Genomic DNA, 15,617 nt, shown 5'->3' with positions numbered 1-15,617 from the left:
TGATTCTCCACATTTAAGACATTTTATTGGGGAAGCAAAGATTGAAATTTGGGGCATACATATAGACCAGGGGGTCTCTGGTATGTCCAAAGAACTAAGAGAAAGTTAGAGGTTTTTTATTTTTTTAAAAAAGAGAGAGATGTCATGTATTGTCCTTCAAGGACGTTCACTGGCACTAGTAAAGTTTTGGGTAGCTGGAACTTTCTGATTGGCAAGTGGTGGCAGCAGGTACAACTAGTTTCAGAGTCCCAGCAGGTTGTTTCGTAGCCATTAGAAACAATTGGTTTTAATAGGACCCAGCAGGCAGTTTCAGCAGCTGAGCCTGCAGAGAATGACATTCTTGGAGCAACCCTTTATGTTATGTGTCAAGAGGGCATTCCCCACGCCCTGGCTTCTCAACTCTGAGTTGGGCATGACAAGAGTGACCCAATTCATGTAATCAGCGTTCACCAAATGAACACAGATGCTAAGCTGTTACAAATCATGTTCTCTTTTCCATTTGCGGTGGCACACACAGGCTAGCCAGGGTACCACCTTCTCTTACTTCCCCACCCACCACTGACATTAGGACAAGACCTTTTACCTCCACCCCACCTGCAGCCGAGGACGTGGACTGGCCACCTGTGCAATTAGAGTCGTTTTTCCTGTTGATCCCTTTCTAAATGTGTCTTTGGCTCACTCTGACCTCCAGTCAGGGCTGAGTCGGGGGTTCCTCAGGACTCTGTCGGGGAAGTTCTTTCGTGTCTCAGCGAGCCTCCCTGGCCGACTCTGAATTACCAGTCAGCCAGCCCTGATCAATTTTTCTGTCAATTTGATCCCATCTACCTCACACTATCCAACATTTTCTCAAATTTTCTGGCCTGCTGATGGCCTTCTCTGCTATTTCCCGGCATTATTTATTTTTGTTTCTTTTTATGATCTTTGGTTATTTGAGTGGGAGTTGGGGAAGAGGGAGATGTGAATAGCAATTTAAGGTTGATTCTAAAAGGGGGATTCCAAAAGCGGCAGCCTCATTATAATATGTGCACTCTCATTACTTGGAGGGTAAAGCACTCATCTGGCTGCACCACGTCTGCTACCACATGTTTGTTAAGAAACCAAGCCCATTCCTTTAAGCATGCCAAGCATGCTGCCCCGGGGCCTTTGCACGGCCCTTCCCACTGCAGGGCTGGCTCCTCCCCCAGGTACTCACACAGCTCATCTCCTCGCTTCACTCAGGTCTCTGCTCACATGTCCCCTCCTGAGAGGGACCATTCCTGTGTCTCATCTTCCCACCATTACGCACGCTTACTTTCCTTGCTTTATTATTTTTTTTCTTGGCACTTGTCACTCCTTGACATTGTATTACATATTTATATATTTTCTTTTTGTCTTTCCCCTCAATGTCAATAAACTCCAAGAGGGCAGGCAGGGGCTTTGTTCGGTAACTCCTTTCTCCTCAGCACCTAGAACAACATTTGGCATGCAGAAGCCCTCGATCAATGTTTGCTGAATGTGGCTGGGCATGGTGGCTCATGCCTGTAACCCCAGGGCTTTGGGAGGCCAATGCTTGAGCCCAGCAGTTTGAGACCAGCCTGGGCAACATAGTGAGGCTCTGTCTCTACAAAAAGTAAAAAAATAAAAGTTGTCTGGGTGTGGTGGCATGCACCTGCAGTCGTAGCTACTTGGAGGCTGAGGTGGGAGGATCGCTTGAGGCTAGAAGTTGAGGCTGCTGTGAGCTGTGATCACACCACTGCACTCCAGCCTGGGCAACAGAGCAAGACTCTGTCTCTTTAAAAAATTTGCTGGATGTATGAACTTGATTCCCTTTTCATTTATCATCTGTGATCGCTAAGACGGGTAACTAGTTAAGCTGAGTTAACCACATTCTTCCCTTCCCCTTCTTTAGTGCTGGATTCACAAAACAATTTTCTTGCAATTTTAATAGATGTTCACGACTGAATTAAAAATACCTTGCATTTTATCACATGGCACTCAATCAACCTTCTAGTTAACAAATCAGCCCTCTAAAAAACCTGGAGATGGGTCGAGCATGGTGGCTCACACCTGTATTCCCAGCACTTTGGGAGGCTGAGGCAGGCAGATCACTTGAGGTCAGGAGTTAGAGACTAGCCTGGCCAACATAGTGAAACTCCGTCTCTACTAAAAATAGGCTTGGCATGGTGGCTCACGCCTGTAATCCCAACACTTTGGGAGGCCGAGGTGGGCGGATCACCTGAGGTCGGGAGTTCAGAGACCAGCCTGGCTAAGATGGTGAAATGCTGTCTCTATTAAAAATACAAAAATCAGCTGGGTATGGTGTAGTGCACGCCTGTAATCCCAGCTACTCAGGAGGCTGAGGCAGGAGAATTGCTTGAACCCAGGAGGCAGAGATGACGGTGAGCTGAGATTGTGCCACTGTACTCCAGCCTGGGCGACAGAGCAAGACTCTGCCTCAGAGGAAAAAAAAAAAAAAAACTAAAAAAAAAAAAAAAAAAAAAAATTAGCCAGGCATGGTGGGGTACACCTGTAATCCCAGCTACTTGGGAGGCCGAGGCATGAGAATCCTTTGAACCTGGGAGGCGGAGGTTGCAGTGATCTGAGATCACGACATTGCACTCCAGCCTGGGCAGTAGAGTGAGATTCTGTCGCAAAAAAAAAAAAAAAAAAAATTGGAGATGTCAGCATGTCAGAAGGCAAAGCCTTGTGGTCAGTGGTCAGGCTTCTTGGTGTCTGCAGTGCCTCTCTGAGTACAGGCTTTTGTTTATGAGCACATTGCTCCAATCTACCAGCTGGACAATCCTTCAGAGATAATAAGGCGATACCATAGTTCCCAATGGCTGTGTTTGGTTGGCTGTGTCCTCGGCTGACATGATTCTATTAATACCAGCAATCACTCTTTGCCATTCTGTTATTTTCCAGTGTGATGAATGGTAAGTGTATGGATGAAGGGAGCTTTACAATAGTAAATGATCATTTCAGCTCTGCTTTGACTACCTCCAGCTGCCTATCAAGTAGAAACGAACTGCTCAAGGTGGAAAGAATTGCTCCACAGAGAATTTAAGTACCAAGGAGCGTTAAAGTGGGAAAGAAGGTTCCAAGGCGGGCTGAGCGCACCAGCATACGAAGGCTGACCTTCTGAAACAGAATTTGGGCAACGCCAAGGGTTAGCCATCTTGCTAGCGTTGCGGGTGATCAGCATGCTGGTACTACTGGTACTGGAATTCCTCCAGGGAAGATGCATAAGGCCCCCCAACTCCCCCAGAAAAAAAGCTTGTGAGGAAGGAATGAGGTAACAGAAAAGACAGAGAGGAGAAAAGAAGAAAAAAGAGAAGAACTTGTTTTGTTGGGAAGTAACAGAGTGTCACAGCAATAGAACTGTGCTCACGGGTCTCACGACAAGGTCTTCTATCTAGAATACTTAGTAAGCAGGGCAAGAATCTGTTCTCACTTTGCCATTTGACTTCTGGAGAACGGCCGCAAAGTGCTTTGGTGTTGCCCCAATTGCCCTGGACGTTGTCAGCTCTTGAGGAGCATTTCAGGACTTTGAGAGGCTTCCAATTCTAAAGCGAAGCTGTTACCCACGGGCAGACTTAATGAATGTTCTGCTTATTACTCCCAGAATTCCTCCTTTTTCCATTAGTAATTCAGAGTCCTGAGTTATTGTCAAGAAGCCAGAGACTTCCCTGGCTTCCAGAATGACTAGGATGTTTTACAGAACTCCTCACACCAGCTGCCATGTTGGAGCAGATTATGGATATGGCTGAAGACTAGCTCAAAGGGAACTTCTCATGAAAGCTGTGTTGAAGAACAATTCCTTCTCTCTTTGACCCTTTCATTATTCCCCCTGGTTTAGCGCCTCCTGCTGACACCCAAACCGGATGCTCTGATCACAAAGAGGATCACTGATAGGATAATTGGGGAGGGTAGGAGGGATCTTGTAAGTTTTGTCTCCATTTGGCCTTGAAGTTGTCTTTTTTTTTTTTTTTTTGAGATGGAGTCTCGCTGTGTGGCCCAGGCTGGAGCGCAGTGGCACCATCTCGGCTCACTGCAAGCTCCGTCTCCTGGGTTCACGCCATTCTCCTGCCTCAGCCTCCCGAGTAGCTGGGACTACAGACGCCCGCCACCACGCCTGGCTAATTTTTTGTATTTTCGGTAGAGACGGGGTTTCACCGTGTTAGCCAGGATGGTCTCGATCTCCTGACCTTGTGATCCGCCTGCCTCGGCCTCCCAAAGTGCTGGGAAGTTGTCTTTTTATGTTCTTCTGATCCATGCTCAGCATATTATGAGACAGATAACACTGTCCGGTTAACACTGAACACTTTCCAGATTTCATTGAACATGTTGACAACAAAGACATCACCTGACTCTTCCTCGGGCCCCGTGCCCAGTAGTATAATCTCTTAGACAACACAGTGGCCTGCATTCTAGCAAGAGTGTTCATCATCAACAAGGGGCCCTGATTAATAGTAAGAAAATGGAAGATAATATAGGGTTAAAAAACTGGGCTTGAGGGTCTGAAAAATCTGAGATCCCCTACTGAGTAGCTACATGAACTCTGGCTAATTACCTAGCTTCTGGGAGCTTTGATTTCTTTATCGCTAAATGGGGAGTCTCTCTCATCATGGTTTCCATGTAAGTCTCTTAGAACCAGGCCTTGCATATTCTACATTCACAATAAATATTCGTGATTTGATGGTTAATACTATTATCATTAATTCTAGAGAGTAACGGGAAGAATGATAACCAAAACAATACTCCAGGTCTTTTCTGGTTGATACAGTTCCCCCAAATCGAATTCAAGAGTCTCTCAGTGGTGTGTGATTGCAATTATACAAAGAAGTCTGCTGTGCCCCTTCAGTCCATCTTTCGTACAATCATCTGTTAGTATTTAAAAAACGAAAATCTTATCACCTTATTTCTTGTCTTGTCCTCCAAAGTCCTGAAAAAAAAAGTCTCTTGATCTCCCTGTGGGGGATCCTAAGGACATCCTGTCTTGGTCCTCCCTAGTTCCATGGTTCTCATTTGCCTTCAAGAGAGACCCCAGTCTCCTTAGCTGGACTCTGGTCAGATGGGATGAGCCAGTTACAGTAGAGCTTGCAGAGGTCAGGCCTCATGATAGTGAGTGAGTTCTCATGAGATCTGATGGTTTTTTGTTTTTGTTTTTTGAGATGAAGTCTTGCTCTGTTGCCAGGCTAGAGCTCAGTGGTGCGATCTTGGCTCACTGTAACCTCTGCCTCTGGGTTCAAGTGATTCTCCTGCCTCAGTCTCCTGAGTAGCTGGGACTACAGGTATGCACTATCACGCCCAGCTATTATTATTATTATTATTATTTTGTATTTTTAGTAGAGACAGGGTTTCACCCTGTTGGCCAGGCTGGTCTTGAACTCCTCACCTCAAGTGATCTGCCCACCTCAACCTCTGAAAGTGCTGGGATTACAGGCATTAGCCACCGCACCTGGCCAAGATCTGATTTTTTAAAAAAGTGTCTGATATTTCTCTGCTTGCACTTCTCTCTCCTGCCTCCATGTCAAGAAGGTGCTTGCTTCTCCTTCAGCTTCTGCCATGATTGTAAGATTCCTGAGGCCTCCTCAGCCATGTGGAACTGAGAGTCAATTAAACCTCTTTCCTTTATGAATTATCCAGTCTTGGATAGTATCTTTATAGCAGTGTGAAAACAGACTAATACAGCACCTATTCCAGGGGTGAAGATTTAATAGGCTCCCCACCTCTTTTTATTTATTTATTTATTTATTTATTTATTTTGAGATGGGGTCTTTCACCCAGAGTGGAGTGCAGTGGTGTGATCACAGCTCATTTGAGCCTCGAACTCTCCTCCTCAAGTGATCGCCCTGCCTCAGCCTCCTGAGTAGCTGGGACTACAGGCGCACGCTAACACGCCCTTCACACATATTTTTTGGTTACTTAAGACTTTCCTTAATCTTGTTACAGCCTATGTGTTGCCATTCCTATATTTCTTAAAGTTTTCTCAGAAGTGAAAGAAAACCGCTCGTTTTAGACATTGAAGTAGAGGTTTTTCTCAGAGGAACAGTATTGTAAAAATCACAGATAAATAGAAAATGACCAAAGCAGATTGTGCTGCTAGATGATAGAAAAGTATCTGAACACTAGAGGCCCCTCTCTCCATAGCATCCAGTGGACCTGCCTGGGGATGGCTGCCAGCTTTGGTGGCTTCTGACTTGGAACAAAAAGTGAGGAGTAGAGGAAATTTGAACTAGCAGATTCTTTGTGGCTTCGTAAATTAAATATCATACCTCAAGCCTGCCCTGCTGAGACTCTGGCACAGACACATGAAAAATACTATTTTCTTCTCCCGAATCCTAGTTCCAGTTTAATTTTATTCTATTTCGATCTGGTTCTTGAATTAGCCATGCAATTTTATTCAAATCTTTTTCTCTTATTCCCATCTGGGAAGCAATCTGGGTTGGGTTACTAGTTTTACTCTGCAATATCTGCAGAATATGAGCAAGTCATGGAGTCCCCCTGTCCCTCTGAAGGTTGTGAGGGATACGGGAATATAAACTCCAGTTACTCGAGTTGCTGTGGCTCAGCTGTGACTTATCCAGGTCTGGCTTCACCCCTCTAGGGACAGGGCTCCTCCCAGCCATGAAGCACTTTCATTATTCACACGCAACTAGTACGAGAGACGAGAGCCCCTGGTGGGATGTGCTATGCTTTCCACCAAGGGTTGATAACTCGTAAGAACAGAAATCAGTCCAGGGACGCAGGAGAAGGGTAAAGTTTGCTTTCAAAATGAGACGCGGAACTTTTCACTTGTGTTACACAATAAAGAATAGAAGGATGAAATGAGAACATGAAGTTTCAGCCTGTTGTCCTGCAGGTGATGGAGTAGGGAAGAAGGGGAGAGAAATGGGGCGGGTTCTCCCATGGCCTCCTTGTGGTTAAAGGCTTCCTCGATGGTGAACTCCTGGAAGAGGCAAGGCAGAGCTCAGAGCATGGCCTGTCTCTCCCCCATCCACATCACAGGGCCTCCATCCACTTCCCCTGCACACACCCACCCCTGGGTGCTCTTCATCCGTGGTGCGCTTAGATACCTCGGGCCACTCTGCAGACCACAGAATGGAGATGAGGGCAGTGGCAGCCCTGGGGGGGATCACCAGACAATTTAATCAGAGAAATCCAGGGGCTAGAAGCAGAGGCACGAGCTTGGAGATTGGGGTATTCCCTTGGCCTTGGAACCCCTCTCTCCATTAGGTCTGTCTCGGCGGGGAGAAGGCGCAATTAAGGGCTGAGGGTAGGGCCCTGGCTGCCCAGGTTTAAGAGCAGTACTGGGTGTTCCCAAAGTCTCCATTCTCACTTCCTTTGTCTTCCAGTTTCCTTTCCGGAGCTCCTTGGGTTAGAGCCTTCTCAAACTCAGGACAACGATATCCCCTGACTAACCCAACTAAAGTTTCTTTTCTCACATCCAGTGGCTACATCCTTTGGGATTTTTGCCAAATCCTGTGGCTTTGCACTTGGAAAAAAACTGTGTGTAGCAAAGAAAATGTGAGGACCAGATGCTTGGTCAACAAGTGCTGTCTTCTTTTTTTGCTTTTGTTTTTCTTTTTTTCTGATAAAGCATCTCACTCTGTTGCCCAAGCCAAGCAATCCTCCCATCTCAGTCTCCCAAGTAGCTGGGACTACAGACACATGCCCCAAGCCACTACACCTGGCTGATTTTTAAAGAGACGGGGCATCACTATGTTTCACAGGCTGGTGTTGAACTCCTTAGCTCAAGTGATACTCCCACCTTAGCCTCCCAAAGTGCTGGGATTACAAGCATGAGCCACTGCACCTGGCCCTGTCTTCTCATAGAGAGTTTGAACCTAGTTTGGAAGTGGCTTACAACTGTACAAGTTATCAGTGCAATTCAACATTCCTTACAGGTGCCCCAGCTCATTCCAAAGCGAATTACACAGAGAAAGAGATGACATCACACACATTTTGGGATGCTCACTGAGAGCTTTTTGAGTGGGTTTTACAATCATGAGGCTGAATGACGACTGCCACGTTTCCTCCTTGCTAGGAGTGTGGAGACCCCAAAGAAAAAAGGGGCTTGGAGTGCTGCCCCAGGCACATCTTTGTGTTGGGAATGGTACCATAGAAATTCGTGATACCTCAGTTTAAAAGCTGCATATCAGATCATGGCCATGTTAGTTTGCCGCCCTGGAATTCTACTTGAGGTTTTGGCGGAGTCTTTTTAGCTGGCTGTGACATAACCACAAATTGGGAGGAAATTAATGCATTTCACATGTTATTGGCAACGCTGGACCCACCCACAGCAGTGAAATGACTCTGGAAATTCCTTAGCTGACTCCTTACTGCTTTTCTTTTCTCTCAAAGAGACACAACTCAGAGGTCTTTGTCGATGTTCGAAGCGAGGAGCAGGAACACCTGTTCATCGCTAGTGGCTTGAAACTTTGGGGGAAAAAGCTCAAAATCTGACAGTGGCATTCTTGTCAATTTAGGGATAGACAACGTGCAATTTTGGACCTCGGGGGAATGGAACTCTCTCACCATCCTGCACCTTGTTTTGCTATGAACCCGTGCAACCTCCTAGGAGGTGCACAGAGTTTGAAATGAAATCCAATTAACCTTTAACAGTGTTTCAGCTGGGAGGCTGGGAAGCACATTTGTTTCACCTAATTCCGCAGTTGTCATGATGCTAATAGATGTTCGCACATTGAAAGACCTAATAGTCATTGCATTTTTATAGCCCGGCAATTAACTTCTCCATTTTTATAGCAGCCTGGGAGGCTGGAATCTTGCGGGCAGGGTTTTCTGTCTCAGCTTCCCTTTCTTCTGGGCTGTGGTGTGTGTTTGTTCTGCAGGTGCCTGCAAAACCCACCCCCTCAATATTCTTTCCTCAGTGAGACAGAGCAAAATAACAATTAAGTGTCAGGAAGAAGAATGGAGGTTTCAAAACATTACGATCAATTTTGTGTATGAAATACATTTCTATGGAAGTTGTAGAACCTCTTTTGTGCCAGTAATTTAAAAATACACATTTCTGGGAGATTGGGGTATGCTGGTTATACATTGCTGTGTAGCAAATTACCGTAAAACTCTAGTGGCTTGAAACAACAGTATTCGTCTATTGTCATTGCATTAGTTTGCTCAGGTTGCTGTAAGAAAGTATCACAGACTGGGTGGCTTAAACCAGGGTGCTCAACCTTTTTGGCACCAAGGACTGGTTTCATGGAAGACAATTTTTCTATCAATGGTGGGGGTAGGGGGGTGCGGTGGTTTCAGGATGATTCAAGTGTATTACATTTATTGTGCACTTTATTTCTGTTATTATTACATTATAATATCTAATGAAACAATTCTACAACTCACCGTAATGCAGAATCAGTGGGAACCCTGAGCTTGTTTTCTTATAACTAGATGGTCCCATCTGGGGGTGATGGGAGACAGTGACAGATCATCAGGCATTAGATTCTCGTAAGGAGCGTGCAGCTGAGATCCCTCACATGCACAGTTCACAGTAGGGTTCATTCTCCTATGAGAATCTGTTGCTACCGCTGAACTGACAGGAGGCTGAGCTCAGGCAGTAACGCCAGCGATGGGGAGCGGCTGTAAGTACAGATGACGATTCACTCGCTCACCTCCTGCTGCGCGGCCAGGTTCCTAACAGGTCATGGACCAGTTCCAGTCTGTGGCCCGGGTTTGAGGACCCCTGGCTTAAACAACAGAGATTAATTTTCCTATAGTTCCCGAGGCTGGAAGTCTGAAGCCAAGGTGTTGGCAGGGTGGATTTCTCCTGGGGCCTCTCTCCTTGGCCTGTGGATAGCTGCCTCCTCCTTGTGTCTCCATGAGGTCTTCCCTCGGTACCTATGTCCCAATCTCCTACTGTTATAAGGACCACCAGTCCTATTGAATTAGGACACACCCTAATGACCTGCATTTAACTTAATTTCCTGCTTCACAGCCCTGTACAGTCACATCCTGAGGTAGTGTGGATTGGGACTTCAGCATCACAATTTTGACCATAAAAGTCATGAGTCTACAATTTCGACAGAGGTCAGCAGGGATGACTCATTTTTGCTCCACAGTATCTGGGACCACAGCTGCAATGATTAGAACAGCTGGAGGCTGGATCAGCTGGGGCTGCACCTGCCCCCCTTGCTCTCATGCTCACTCTCTCCCTGTCTCTTGCTCTCTCTGACTCTGTGGTCTTTGTGGGTTCAGTCTCCAGTGTTGGCTGCTTTAGGGCAACTGGACCTCTTAACGTGTGGGGTCAAGGGTTCAAGAAACTTGGGCGGAAGCTGCAAGACTTTTGTTGCCCAGCCTTAGAACTCATCATTGTCCATCCCCCTTTATTTTATTATTATTATTATTTTTTATATTTTGAGACGGAGTCTTACTCTGTCGCCCAGACTAGAGTGTGGTGGTGTGATCTCAACTCACCACAACCTCCACCTCCTGAGTTCAAGCGATTCTCCTGCCTCAGCCTCCTTAGTAGCTGGGATTACAGGCACGAGCCACCACTCCCGGCTAATTTTTGTATTTTTAGTAGAGACAGGGTTTCGCCATGTTGGCCAGGCTGGTCTCGAACTCCTGACCTCAGGTAATCTGCCCACCTCATCTTCCCAAAGTGCTGGGATTACAGGTGTGAGCCACCGTGCCCAGCCTCTCCCTCTTTATCCTATGGGTCGAACAGGGCCCGCAGTGATTAAGTATGGGAGTGACGTAGTAAGCGTGTGAATATGGGGAGGTCAGGACCCTTGAGGGCCACCTTGGAGGCTGGCTACCCCAGGGGAGAACATGAGCCTGACACACAAGCCCAAAAGGGGACAGTTTGTGCCTGGTGCTAATTCCAAGCCACTCTGCTTACAGAATGGTGAGGACCTGAGGATTTCTCAGCTCACATGCCTCCACGGGCCGTCTCTTCACCTCCAGGGACAAGTTCTCACCTTCAGGGGTTCCTGGTTTTGGAAGAGGGATTACAATAAGAAACATGGACCGAGACCCTTAAAGCAGCATCTACCTCAGGGGGGCGGGGGCAGGAGAACAGGGAAGTTAGAGCAGAGGCGCTCCCGCAGGGCCCTGCAAATGTGTATTATCAGGGTGAGATGAGTTCAGAAATATCGTTTGGAATTGGACAGGGTACTTTAGATCTGTCGAACTTAATATATTTATTTATATATTTATTTATTTATTTAGAGACAGAGTCACGCTCTGTTGTTGCCCAGGCTGGAGTGCAGTGGCACAATCTCAGCTCACTGCAACCTCCGCCTCCTGAGTTCAGGCGATTCTCCTGCCTCGGCTTCCCTAGTAGCTGGGATCACAGGCATGAGCCACCACACCCAGCTAATATTTGTATTTTTAGTAGAGACAGGATTTCACTATGTTGGCCAGACTGGTCTCGAACTCCTGGCCTCAAGAGATCCGCCCACTTTGGCCTCCTAAAGTGCTGAGATTAGAGGCATGAGCCACTGCACCCGGCCAAACTTAACATTTAAAAATGTGAGTTCATTTTTGTACATATTTGTTTTTTTCTGTCATTTTCCCGGTATTTCTGTTAGCTTTACAAAATCATGGCCATGTGAATGTATGTCAAGTCACTCACTGTGCGCTTAAAAATAGCTAAAATGCTACATTTTATGTTACATATATTTTACAACAGTTCTTTTCCAAAAAAACAAAAAAGTCCATGGAGGCTTGTGACATGGTGTCAGCCTGGCATGGGGTCACCTGCTCATATCATCCCCTTTCTCATCTTCCTCACACCCTTAGCCACAACCCTTATCTTCTCTTGCTTGGTTGATGCAGTCATTTCTGTTCCAGAAACTACCACCATCTTCTCCACTCCTTTTTTGGCTTTGCCGCCTTTTCTGGACGATTCCCACCAGGTGCCACAAATCTCGCTCCTCGTGACTGGCTCTGGGATGTCCTATTTCTCAGTGCTTCTCCACCTACGTCAAGTCAGTTCAGTCAACTTTTCTGGGATAACCATCCCAGGCCAGGCATGGTGCTGGGTGCCAGGGATGTATGAATGATTTCTGTTTTAGGAGAACTCAGGGTCCAGGAGTGGAGGAGACAGACCGAGAAACAGAGGGTTTCAACAGATTAGTCAAGGGCCCTGGTGGACAGGAGGGGAATCAAGGGAAGGTTCCAAGGACCAGATCCCTAGGGCTGGGTAGAGTCAGCCGGGCAAAGAATGCAGGGAAGATCTAGCTGCCCTGGGGAAGAGTTTAGGTATCGGGGTGTGGCTGTCTAGGAGAGGACAGGCTGCTAGTGTTCTGGAAGGAGACGGAGTGGTATCCAGCCTACAGAGGACCCAGAGGCCGGCTATGGACAGCGAAGGGCGTCTGAGGACAGGAGCCATCGAAGCATTTTTAGAAGAGATGTGAAATGGTTGTTTTTGCTTTTCTATATATTGCTCTGGGTTTGAGTGGAGGGGCTGGAAGGAGAGCCCAGCGGCAGCGGACTCTGTAGGGAGACTCTTGCAAGAGTTCAGGAGATCCCATGAAGGCTGAATGAGGGCAGCAGTCATGGCAATGGGGAGAAGGGAAGGACCTGTGGAGGGGTTTAGAGTTAAAATTGGCAGGGCTTGGCTGCTGGCTTGAGGGTGAGGAGTGGTGTGTGTGTGTGTGTGTGTGTGTGTGTGTGTGTGTGTGTGGTGTGAGGGTCAGGGGACATGCTGTTCCAGGATGCAGCTGTTTTCCCTCTGCAGCCAAATTTTTCCTGTTTGTCCTTCCCACTGCAGCTGCTGTCTTCTTGAACTTGACTCTCTTTCAGCTAGGGTCCCTCTGTCCCAGGCTGCCATGCTCTCCCCCTCTATTGCAACCTTCCTTTTGCCAGACACCTTTCCCAGTGCAACAGGGAGGTGAGACAGATCCCCTTAACAAAAAGTCCGTCTTGACCCAAGGTCCCCACTCATTTAATCAGCCACTTGGTGGTACATAATTTACAATTATAGTCGTGCATTGCTTTAACCACAGGATATGTTCTGAGAAAAGCATCATTAAGCAATTTCTTCATTGTGTGAACGTCACAAGTACTGACCGTACTTACCCAAATCCACATGTACAGCCTACTGCACACCTAGGCTAGATGGAATAATAGCCGATTGCTCCCGGGCTGCACACCCACGCAGCCTGTGACCGTACTGAATACTGTAGGCATCTGTAGCACAATGGGAAGTATCTGTGGATCTAAACACATTGTATCTAAACATAGAAAAGGCACAGGAAAAATCCCATATAATAATCTTATGGGATCACGGTCATATAGTCCTGTAGATGGTCTGTTGCTGACCAAACATTATGTGGGGTGTGACTGTGTTTGTGTGTGTTTGTGAATGAAGGTTTTTTTTTTTTTTTTTTGTGAGAGAGAAAATTCATTCAATTTTTTTAAAGAGCAAGAGTTTTTATTGCCATTTTATTTTTTAAAAATATCCTTTTTAGGCCGGGCGTGGTGGCTCACGCCTATAATCCCAGCATTTTGGGAGGCCAAGGTGGGTGGATCACGAGGTCAGGGGTTGGAGACCAGCTCCACCAACATGGTGAAACCCATCTCTACTAAAGATACAAAAAATTAGCCGGGCATGGTGGCAGGCGCCTGTAATCCCAGCTTCTTAGGAGGCTGAGGCAGGAGAATCGCTTGAACCTGGAAGGTGGAGGTTGCAGTGAGCTGAGATCGCACCATTGTACTCCAGCCTGGACAACAGGGAGAGACTCTGCCTCAAAAAACAAAACAAAAACAAAAATATCCCTTTTATTTTAGAGTAATTTTAGATTTACAGTCAAGTTGCAAAGTCAGTGTAGAGCATTTCCATATATCCCTCACCTGTTTTTGCTTTCCTCCAGTGCTATCTTACATGACTGTGGTAAGTTTTTCAAAGACAGGAGATCCACGTGGGTTCATTACTGCCAACTCAATTACAGGCTTTATTTGGATTTCACCTGTTTTTTGCCTTTACCGTCCTTTCCTGATCCAGGGCCCAATCTAGCCCCCTGAAATGTGCTCAGTTGTTCTAATTCCTTAGTTTCTTCTTGCCTGGGATGATTTCTTAGTCTTTCCTTGTTGTTTATGACCTGTGTAGTTTTGATGAGTATCGGTCAGTTATCTGTAGAAGGCCCCTCAGTTTGAGTTTGTCTGATGTTTTTCTCGTTAGACTGGGGTTGTGGATCTTTGGGAGGAAGACTGCAGAGGTGAAGTTTTGTTCTGCTCCCATCTTACCAGGGCACGTGGCATCCACGGGGCATTACTGATGATGTGGACTTCAATCCTTGGGTCAGGAGGTGCTTGCCAGGAGTCTCCATGGTATAGTTATTCTTTCTCCCTTGTTTTGCTAGATTTTTTTTCGAAGTGGTACAGGGTTTTTAATGTATGAATTTTAAAATGCAGGATGTGTGTTCTTCTGTCCATTGGACTTCTGGGCTGAGTTTGGTGCCCATTGTCACTCATGCAGCCATAAGTGCATAAGTGAAGTATTAAGCAAATTCAGGGCAATTATAGCATCTGTTGAGCTCATCATCAGCCACAGAGTCACGTTGGCTACCTCCATGGACACAATGCAGCACAATGCACAGATCATGAGTCTTGCTGTCAAACCTGGCTTTAAATCCTGGCCTCCCCATTTGTTGCTGTGTGATGTGGAACAAATTATTGAAACGGCCTGGTTGTTTGCAATAACACCCAAGGTTCATTGTCACATGGTCACAGAGAACAAGGACGGGGACACACAAAGAGTGAGGTTGAGAGCAGAAGTTTGATAGTCAAAAGAAAGAGAATAGTCCTCTGCAGCAGAGAGGGGTACTGAAAAAATGGGTTGCCAGATCCATGGTGAAATGCAGGGGGTTGTATAGACGATCTGGTGAGGAGGAGGTGTCTGATTTACATAGGGTGTGAAAAACTGGCTAGACCAGGTGTGCCCTTTGCATAGGGTGTGAATTTCTGGTAGCCCTCACTCTAGTCTTCTATTATGCAGGAGGGTTCTGTATCTGAGCTGTGCCATGTTGCCCATTTCTTTGTTACTGTACATGTGGCAACAAATAAAAGGGAAGATGGAGTCTCCGTGTTGGACATGCCTGGCTCCCAGGTAGCCCTTTTCTATTGGTGCAGCTGCCAACTTTCCCGTATGCAAGCTTCTAGCTTTCTTATTTATGTTTGTAGCTCAATTTTTTAGGCTGCTCTTTTTCAGAAAATAAACAATTTTGGGGGCTGCCTTTTGTTATAAAAGAAGCTCTCTGGAGGACTCCTTTGCCCTCACTATCTGCCTAAATAATTTCTTTCTACCTCCTGTATCATTACTTGACTTCCCTGGTCAGTTTTCTTCTCTTTAAAATAAGATGGGCATAACCTTGAGGGTATGTGAGTTGGGGTATCACATCTGAATTGGGGGAATCACTGCCTGAATCACTATCTGAATTAGGGGAATACTGTTCATTTTCCATCACTTCAGTAGAGGAAGTAACATTGGAGGAAGAGCAACTTTCCTTAGTATTTCTTCCCTGTTGCTGCCTGGACACCTGCATTTTCTTATCTTTAAAACAGAGACCTCTCATGGTAACCTACAATACACTCTGTCTTTGAGTATTTTGCCTTTACGTTCCCAATAAATGACACGAAGGATCTCTGTGTCGCCTGATTTGGAAAGTAAAGGAGGG

The sequence above is a fragment of the Chlorocebus sabaeus genome, chromosome 9 (assembly GCF_047675955.1).
Source record: "Chlorocebus sabaeus isolate Y175 chromosome 9, mChlSab1.0.hap1, whole genome shotgun sequence".
NCBI classification, from domain to species: domain Eukaryota; kingdom Metazoa; phylum Chordata; class Mammalia; order Primates; family Cercopithecidae; genus Chlorocebus; species Chlorocebus sabaeus.
Note: the sequence above shows the minus strand (reverse complement) of the source record.